Source organism: Camarhynchus parvulus, chromosome 5, assembly GCF_901933205.1.
Source record: "Camarhynchus parvulus chromosome 5, STF_HiC, whole genome shotgun sequence".
NCBI classification, from domain to species: domain Eukaryota; kingdom Metazoa; phylum Chordata; class Aves; order Passeriformes; family Thraupidae; genus Camarhynchus; species Camarhynchus parvulus.
This window is the reverse complement of record NC_044575.1, coordinates 31,447,750-31,456,344: the sequence shown is the minus strand read 5'-3', so window position 1 is coordinate 31,456,344 and position 8,595 is coordinate 31,447,750.

Below are 8,595 nucleotides of genomic sequence, written 5' to 3'. Positions count from 1 at the left end.
ATCTGCTGGTCAGGTCGACGTGAGGGAGCAGCTTGGAACTGTCAGGGTTTGATGAGACCCCAGCAGCGTGCTTGCTGCATGCAGGCAGCTCTGATAGCTGCATGGCTGGGAGCTGGGTCAGGACCTTGCCTAAATGAGGGCAGGGGAAGATCCCAGCTATAAAAAATGGCTGCTGTTCACTTGTTTGTGCAGCTGAGAGCATCTCATTGCTGAAAAGATCCACCCACACTCCATTCAAACACACCTCCTCTCTCATGAGACTCTCATGGCAGCAAAGCCAGGAAGTGTGGGGGTCAGGGGAGGTGTGAACACATGCTGAGCAAACTGTGTTTGATGCAACATATACTATCCCTGCCTGCTGAGACAGCACAAACACCTGCTCTGGAGGGCAATTCCTTTACTTAGCTACTTAAGCACTGTTTGACCCTCTGCAGGACTTTTCTTATCTTGATGTGTACTGAAAAATAAAAAAGAGCAGTGTTTTCAAAAGGATGCTTTCTGTAGTTTTGTCATTCTGCAAAAGGTTTTTTTCTTCCCGTTTCCTTATACACCTAATTCTTCACTCTGCTCCCAAGGGAGAAGGAGAGTTGAATGCAAAAGAAGTGTTTACTGACAAAAATAAACAAAACATGCTCATTCACATGAAATAATGCAATTCTGGAGTAGAGTGTTGTGTAACCGCCAAAAGACATGCCTTAGGTTTTTAACTCTGTACTTCAAGTACGAAAAAGGTCTAGGAATAATCTGAAAGGTGCTCCTCCCACCCCTCTGTATTTGTCCTCATTTATTTTTCTTTCTCTCCAAATGCAACAGAACATTACATTTCAATCTGCTTAAAAAAAAGACGTTATATGAAAAGGGAAAGACAATGTAAAGGCATTTGACTGCTAGAGGAGATGAACTTGTTTGAAGCAAAGGGCAATTGAACTCTACTGAGTGTATTTCTTTTAGCCTTTTATCCTTCTCTTCCTGATGACCTTAGCCAGAGGAGAATTAAGTTTAAGGAATTAAGAAGCTACATAAGGCACTACTTACTGGTAGACAATGAATCCACAGGAAGCCTTGTCCCAAACCAGCTCTGTTACCTGTGTCTTACCTTTGACATCTGCATCTGCAGAAGGAGAGAATATGTGGAGCTTAGAACATAGATATTCCCTCACATAGTGACTATACATGACTACAAGAGTCCACCTGAGGATTATCTACTGCTTCTGGAAAATTATTTTGGTAATCATCCATAGGAACAAGATAACTTTTTGATATCAATATAGAATATAGATTTCTATTCAATTCAACATGCTCAAACACCTGCTAAGTGAAATTAATTTGAGTACTCTTAGTCATTTGTTAGGTTTGCCTCATGCTTAGTCTATTTATTTAGTGATAAAAATCTGGTGAATGTTGTTATTGACATTTAAATATCTGTATGTGTGTAACTTAAAAGGAGATTGAGTGATGTCCTGTGAGTTAGACAAATTTATCTACCACCAGCTGTATTTTGGTCAATCTAAACATCAACACATGCACAGAGCCACTGGAACAAAGAGAGAAGCAGCAGTAAAATATTGAGGTCTTCATATGACAACACTTTAAAAGCACTTGCAGGGTCTTGCAATTTTGATTTTATCTTCAGCTTATTTCATTTATTGAAACACAGTGAGACTGAAAGCCTGAAGATCTAAATAGTTATTAATTCATATGTTATACCAATAGCTGCTGTGAAATGGAATGCAGCATATTCATAATTGTAAATAGCTGACTTAATTTATAGCACAATGTTAGGTATTTGGGTATTTCTGTCATACTGTTACTGTTCTTTGCTGTGCTGACTGCAAAATATAATAACTTCTAAGCAGTGTGTAAAACAAAGTGCTCAATTCACTTTATTAAAATATCCAATAATAATTGATTTAAAGGCAATAAAATGTGTTCATTAGAGGGTTTATATTCAAGAAATATTGAAAGTATACCTAAAGCTGTCACTTTTATTGTGAATGAACAGGATAATATAATTTGAAAAGAGTGTGATCATACTAAAGATTTGTCCTGCAGCATTATCTGATAGCTCGTAAAGTGCTGAAATTTAATATGATGCTTTCAGTCAGTTTAATTGAAATTTAATTGCCACTTTGGGCAGAAGGTTTAGATCTGATCAATAAAATATTAAAGATTTTGTGCTTTCATTTGGAACAATTTCGTAGACAATGTATCAAGTTTAACTCATGTTTTAGGAAATATTTGTTTGTTGTAATTCGCATAATGTTCAATATCACTTCCTAATCTTAATGTGTTAACACACTGCACAGATAAATAGTGGAAATAATAAAGCTATAGTTGATCCATTTAATTACAACAAGATGAAAGAAATAACGGTCACCTTCAGATTCATGAGAAAGGCATTAATGTAAAAGAGCTATAAATATTTTGAAATGTCAAATCTCAGAAAGACAGAGTCCAACACGAACCTAGCTGTAAATCAGGCACATGGAAGGACCTTGAAAAAAAGATGGTTCTTTGGTATTTTAGAAATAATTACTAATACAAAAAGGGTAATGATGAACCTATAAATTACATTAAAAAGGGCCATTAGAGGAGGATTAGTTTATAAAGCTGAGAGATGGCTCCTGAAAATTATCCTGGTAGTTATTTCTTCTTTTCCTTTCATATTATTCACGAACCCCAAAATTATCTGATTAATGATAAACTAATTGATTGCTACTTTGCAATTCAAATTCAGTAGCCAACTTTGAGCCTCCCTTTACTGTAGTCTATACTGTCTTCATTTTTATTCTTTTTTTCCTCTGTCTGTGTGTGAGTCAGTGTAAAGGGGATTATTGTACATTGCTCTCTATAATGTGCGGGGGTAATTTCAGTCTAAGCAGCACTGCTACAAAGTTCATCTGCGCAGTTGGCTCAGGTGCCTGAGAGCCAGCTCTAGAACTCTACAAGCCTGAAGGGAGCCTGGTGCCTCTGCTCCTCCATCCTGTGCCCAGCTAGGCACTCCTACAAGACCCTGGGGAGAGTGGACACAGCTAGAGGTGACTGAAATGCTACTCCTAATTTCTCTGAGGTCTTCAAAAATGCTCTTTAATCTAAAGCCCACAGAGCATCTTGTGAGGACTGCAGTTTCCTGCTCAAGATGATATCATATTCAGTGGCTACCATCTATAAGAGTTTTCATCCATTTATTATTTGAAATCATTATTTCAAATAATAAGCATTGCTAGAAATAGAAATGTCTGAGCTCAGCTCTGATGTGCCAGAAGTTGAGTAAGAGGCAGGCCAAAGATCTGAGAAACAGAAAACTCTCCCACAGGCACATAATATATGCTATGATGGCAATTTCATTGCGTTATTGCTTATTTCAATAAACTCGAATTCCCAGAATGTTATTTTTTACTTAAGATTGATTCAGGTGTGCATGGGGGGCAGAGGACAGCACTTGACAGCATGGAAACCAGCTGATTTATACTGTTGCTGGTGACAGAAGCACAGCAGAATCACTTTTTTGGCCTGACATCAATGGCATCTATAATGCTCTGTGCCAAGGATCACGAGAAAAGATGAAAAAGTATAGTCATTCCCACTCCCTATCTCACAGAACTCAACCATTATCTGGAGGATTGATGAAATAGACAATCCAAAACCCTCTGAAGACTTCATTGGGCTGTTTCCCCTTCCATGAGGTTTCTTTCAGGAAAGGATTTGCAAATGTAGCTCCCTGAAGATCATTAACTTCTGCTGGCTGCAGCACATCTCTGCCATTGTGAGGGGCAGTGGGAGCGTTGAGTGCTGGGAGTATTTTAGGTCTGTGGGAACTTGATTAGCAAGCAAAACCAAATATCAGCTGATCTAACAACACAATTCACAGCCACATGCCTGCTAAAATGGAACATTTTTGCCTTCAAACAGAAGTTCAGGCCTCTTGCTATAAAATTATCAATTTTAGCAGAAAAACTTGAATAACACCAGAGGCAAGAATATTGGGAGAACAAAATGGACGATGGATGGTTAGAATTTGGAAGCAGAAAACAGGAACAACATCAAACTTCTACCCTTGCTGGGCCATTTCCTCTATGCAGTTCTCCATCTGCAGGGTAGGAAGATGATACCTCTTCACCAACACACCTGACTAATTGTGGTTGTTGGGAGACTGGATGAAATCATATTCTCACAGACTGTGCAAGATGCTAGGTGTTGGTTTTGTGGTAGAATTTTAAGAATATTTAGCTCCTGATTTTCCAATCTTCAAGTCATCCAGGATGCATTAGTCTGGACATATTCATTTGGAATCTAGTGTTCCTTTCCAGGGCTACTGAAGAATAGTGAAGATGGGGAGAAGGAAGTAGTATAATTTCACGTGTTGTAAATTGAACCTTGCTATTAGAGCTCTAAGCAGAAAACCTGACACTTCTCCTCACCAAAGCAGCAAGACAACACAAGTTCCTTTTCTATAGCACTGAGAGAAAACATGGTTAAAATGCATGACAGATTTGTCTTTTCAAAACAACAAATTTCTTTCTTAGTTTGCTGTAAAGAACTTTAATTTCATTGAAAAAATACAAATAGTTTTCTTAAATCTCTCCTGATCAAAATTCAAGCATAATCCCCCAAAATCTTAACTACAGCGTCCCCAAAATTTGCCAAGGACCAGATATGGATTTGGTTTGGATTACTAAAATGATAAAATCTGACTCTGAGATTCTGTTCAGATAATTATTTGGATTTGGATTTTCAACCTCCCCAAATGCTTGCAATAACTGTAGTGTTTTTTCTTTACCCTTTCTAATAAGAGTGCTGTATTAGCTTGAATTTTATTTATGGTATCTTTTTCAGATTAAATCACAGTCCTTAATGGATTTAAATCCTAAACTTTGAAAACAACATTTTTGTATACACTCAAGTAGCATTATATTTTAAACAAAAGTGATTCCTTCATTTGTTCCTTAACTCCCTCAAATTCTCAGTTCAAGGGTACATTTTTCATCTGGAAGATACTAAAATTGGTGTCACCTTTCTTCTGCATTGACAGTAGAGGATTAAAATGGTTGCACTGAAGCGTCTTGTATTTTCTCTTCTTCTAATTTATCACAACCAGATATTCCATGGGAAGTTAAGGTGGAGGGAGAGAGGGGAGGGAAGATGCCCAGCTGATAGACAGCAGCTCTACCTTGCAGAAGATTCATTCCACTGCACATTTTGAATCTGCTGACAAGAAACTTGCAGCACAAGTAATCAGAGCCTTCACAAGATTGATTTTGTCCCCTGCTGGTATATGGCATATAGGGGAAAAAGGTTCTCATCTCTCAGTCTAATCTTAACTATTTAGAAGCCATTACTGCAGGATTACAAATCATCTCAATACCTTTCTTGTGTTACTTAGTTATTTATTAGGAAGTCCAGCAAATTAGTCAGGTAATATTGTATAGTGTTCTTGTCCTGAAGCTCTTATTCAGTGTGCTGCTGGATTATTCCCGTAATTTACAAATGCTAGTAAATCTACGAAGTTCTGTAAACAATACTGCATAGTGCTGAGTGTAAACATTTAACAGATTTTCTAATTTTTTTCTAAATGCAGGGAAGACTTAGGAAACTATATAAGCACATATGTATTAGTAAACCATATATATATATATATATATATATATATATATATATATATTCAGTTCACTTTTCAAAGTGACTCAAGCAAAATTGCAGGTGTGTTCTGTCCTAGGTTTGTAAGAAATGCTTAAAGTCAACTTGTCATAGAAACTTAAATGAATCTACTGCTTATACAGCTCCAGAAGGGAAGATGTAGGAAAAAAAAGGAGAAGCATGAGATTTATCTGATGTTTCATTGATGTATGGTTATATAAAATCTTAAGTAATACAGATAATGTCACACAATATTGCAACATATATTTTCTGCCGAACATTATAAGACAATAAGGCATAAATGGAAATTAAAGGAAAAAAATCTGAATGGTTGTCAGGGAACACTTTTTCATTCAGAGAATCATAAACATATGGAATGGTGTGTCAGGCAAAGTTTCTGAGATAAGAAGGGAGTAATTACAAAATAGATTTATATCCTGAGGAATAAAGTACAGACAATGGAAAAAAGCTTCAAGTAAAATGATTTTTAACCCTCACTAGAAAAAATGTTCATGATAATCGTATTTAATAGGGTACATCTAATTTTCTGAACTTTGCCTTCTATTCTTTGGTCAGTAATGGAATATAAATAGACATATGTAAGTCATCCACTCATGCTCAGAGCTACCATGTACTTTTAATACATATCAGTATATCAAAATGCAAACACAGAAAATGAGATACATTCTGTTGCTCTGTCCCTACTGAAATAAATTACTTGTTGATGTGAGGATATTGGATTCTCAAAGCATACAAATTTTTGATATTAGAAAATATGGCACTCAGAGTGACTCTTCTGTAGTGATGTGTAAAAATAAATAATCTCAATAGATAAATGCATTAAAAGGCAGCCCCCAGGGCAAATAAAAGCAGCAAACATATTTTCATGTGTGAAACAAGTAATTAGAGAAAAAGTGATAGAAAACTGCAAACCAGGACATTTTCCCATTGTTGCTCCAAAGCAGGGCGGAGGTGGGAAGGATGTCGTTCAGCCTTTAATCTACTTTAAGGGATTCAGGCAGGAGAAAAAGCCTTTGTAGAACATTTATAGTCCTGTCTCAACAGAAAGAGTGGGTTCGCAGATTCCACGTTATGTGGACAAATTAAATAAACTATATTTACATTAAGGCTCCAAAGAGCTATGGAAAGACATGAGTTTAACTTAATTAGAAAAGAAGTCCAATTATAACTCACATACTTAACTGGTATGTGATTCATACCACAGTCATTCTCTTAGTCATTCCACTAATTCAGCTTTTCTTCCTTGGTCAGAAAATCAGAAAGTAGTATGAGTATAATATCTAAGTGAAAAGAAAATGTGCATATCTAAACCTCTTGCAAAATATATCCAAACTCCTATAATTTTTTTAAAAGCTTTTCTGGCCAGAAATACATGTTTCTATGATACACAGCTGCTGTGCAATGGGGCTGCACCTTGCTGCATTTTGGATGTGGAAGATCTACCACCAAAGTGCTGCACAAATGGCTGGTGGTGCCAAAGGCATGGCAATGGCAACACAATCATCTTGTCAATATAGAATTTTCCTACAACATTGTACAGTGAGTATAGCCTACCCAAACCCTCATATGTGACCATTTTTCTCTGGGACACAGCCACACCCACTGGAATTATCCTTTGCCCAGAAATTCTAGCCAAACAGACAACTTTGTAATTTTCTAGCTAAAATGTTTCACTGGGTGAAATACAGGAATAGAAAGTGAATACCAGACATTCAATAGCTCTATTTTAAATAATTTCATGTTCTGAGGATGGAACAAGGTGAGTTCTAATAGAAGACTATATGTCATGGCCCTTGAGAAGGAAAATATTCCTTTCGTACTTCTGAGAGGAAAGACATTTTCCAGCAAGGCAAGTTAAATCATGCTAATGAGCAAAACCCTATGGTTAGAGCTAAGAAAAGTTAGATTTAGCAAAGACAACACGAACACTGTATCTATCACTAAGAGATCATCAATCATAGCTATACCATAACTGTAACAAAATCCATACTTAAAACAGCACGCCAGGAATCAGAGACACCTATATTATCAAAATGTGACCAAACATACTTCAACATACTTCAACCTCTCAAATACATCTAGCAAAACAGGAGACATATTTCAGCACTGCTTTTTTGCAAGTAGTGAAGGGCAGGGGTCCAGGGTTCTTTTCATTAAGAAGAAGAATGAAACCCAACCAAGGAAGCAGCTCAGTTCAAGCCAGTCATGATTTTGCTTCATTCATCAGTGCAGATGGAAGAATTAAAAAAAAGAAATAAATAAAATAAAATGGATGTGAAATGCCTTGCAGGAAGAAAATATTAGCACTACAATCAAGTCAAGGAAGTCACATTCACCACAGCCTTCCATTTGAATGGGTCTGCTGGACAAGAAATTGCCCTGTCTGTAGCAGAAGAGTATTCTCACTTTCACAGTCATTGGTTGGAAGGTAAAAATTTCCTAGGCAGCAATCCAAGATTTTGCATCATTAGAAATTAAGAGTATGAAGTGTCTTTAAAATGCTACCCATAATCACTATTTTTAAAAGTTGCTGATGCCTTTCTTGCATTTTCTTACACACTTACATCCTAAAGGTTGGTTTTAAGTTTTGCCATGAATATGCCACTTGATTCTTAGCATAAAAAAAATGATTACCTTAACTGAAAATAAAAATTACGGTAACAGCAAGTATAATTGTAAATTTATTAGTATAATAAATTTATAAAGTATATAATTTATAAAGTATACTATTTATAAAGTATAATTGTAATATTTGGAAAACAGGTACTAAAGGCAGAGGACATGACTACAAATAGAAATGGTCCAGTAAGACCATACATGGCTGCTAGTGAATATGGAAAGAAGATGAGATTATGTGAATTTTGCCATAAGTAGAAGTGTCTGCTTCAGATGGAAAGCCATGAGGCTAAATTTAGAGATCTAACTCAACATTTAACA